This window comes from Pundamilia nyererei, unplaced genomic scaffold (genome assembly GCF_000239375.1).
Source record: "Pundamilia nyererei isolate P.nyererei 1_Seehausen unplaced genomic scaffold, PunNye1.0 scaffold00253, whole genome shotgun sequence".
NCBI classification, from domain to species: Eukaryota; Metazoa; Chordata; class Actinopteri; order Cichliformes; family Cichlidae; genus Pundamilia; species Pundamilia nyererei.
Genome location: NW_005187654.1, coordinates 14,013 through 15,262, shown reverse-complemented (window position 1 = coordinate 15,262; position 1,250 = coordinate 14,013). Strand labels below are relative to the sequence as shown.

The 1,250-nt window shown below is 33.0% G+C and overlaps 1 pseudogene; it reads left to right on the top strand.

Moving 5' to 3' along the window:
* Window positions 1-1,250, top strand: part of LOC102215608 (alpha-N-acetylgalactosaminide alpha-2,6-sialyltransferase 2-like) — a 39,075-nt pseudogene that overhangs the window by 35,914 nt on the left and 1,911 nt on the right.

Genomic DNA, 1,250 nt, shown 5'->3' with positions numbered 1-1,250 from the left:
TTTACACAATGTTCCTGCATCTTTCGAATTAGAGTTGCTTTATGATGATACTTCACATGAAATTGCTCACTGTCCCACAAGCAGTTTATATATGGCAGATATTTGTAGTCAACACCTAGACATTGGTATTACACTTTTAGCTAGCAACAACTGATAAAATGTATTCTTGTCTTGTCTGGCAGGATGAATGGTGCCATCACTAAGGGTTATGAGGAAGATGTAGGAAACAAAACATCGGTTTACGTTCACACAGCCCACTCCATCACGACATCACTTTACTTGCTCAAAAAGTACGGGTACAAATCTGCCCCTCATGACGAGGTACTTAAACTTCAAAGACAACAGTGTTGTATCGTACTTATTTCCCTGCACAGAATAAACATAAGTGCTCTCCTTTTCCTTTTGACAGGGTATAAAATATGTGTTGATTCCAGAGGGGATGAGGGATTTCCAGTGGCTAAAGGCTCTTCTGAGAGGAGAAAAGGTCTCTGCTGGCCCATACCGCAATAAACTGTGAGTATAAAATGCAAAAAAAAGAAAGAAAATTAATCAAGAAATGTATTCACCACTTTCAAAAAGTTGCAATTATCCCATTAAGGAATTAAGACTCCAACTGTATTTGTTTACGTTTTGTTTAGTTTTTTGAATCATGATGTAAATGTTTTGTACTCCCAAACACATATGCTTGTTTATTTTTCAGTAAATAAATAAACACTATAACCTTCTATTTTTCTATTTCTATTTTATGGGACACATAATGATGCCACTGAGGAGAAGGTTATTAAGATTATTTGTACTATCATACATTATCCTTTACAGTATTTATACAACAATTGGACAAAATAAAATATTAATCAATACAAATATATATATTTAATCTATTAATTTATTCAAAGTCTGTTATCTTAGGTCAACACTGTAACATAATATAATATAGAAGAAAAAAGAAATAAAAACAACATGAATTTAACAAATTAAATTCAACCAGTTGCCATTTGTTTCACAAATGCAAATTTTGAGTGTACATGGAAGCTTTACCTAGAATACATATAAAATGTTTGTGACATGTAATTTAAATGTATCTTTCTAATATAATGTCTTTTACAAATCAAAATATCTTCTGTGGCATATATGTGACTAACAAGTGTGCCATATTTTGTCTTCTAACCTCACCAGACCAAGGACCTACTATTCAGGGCAATACAATGAAAGTCGTTTCTACGTTCTGCACCAGGACTTCCTCCGATATG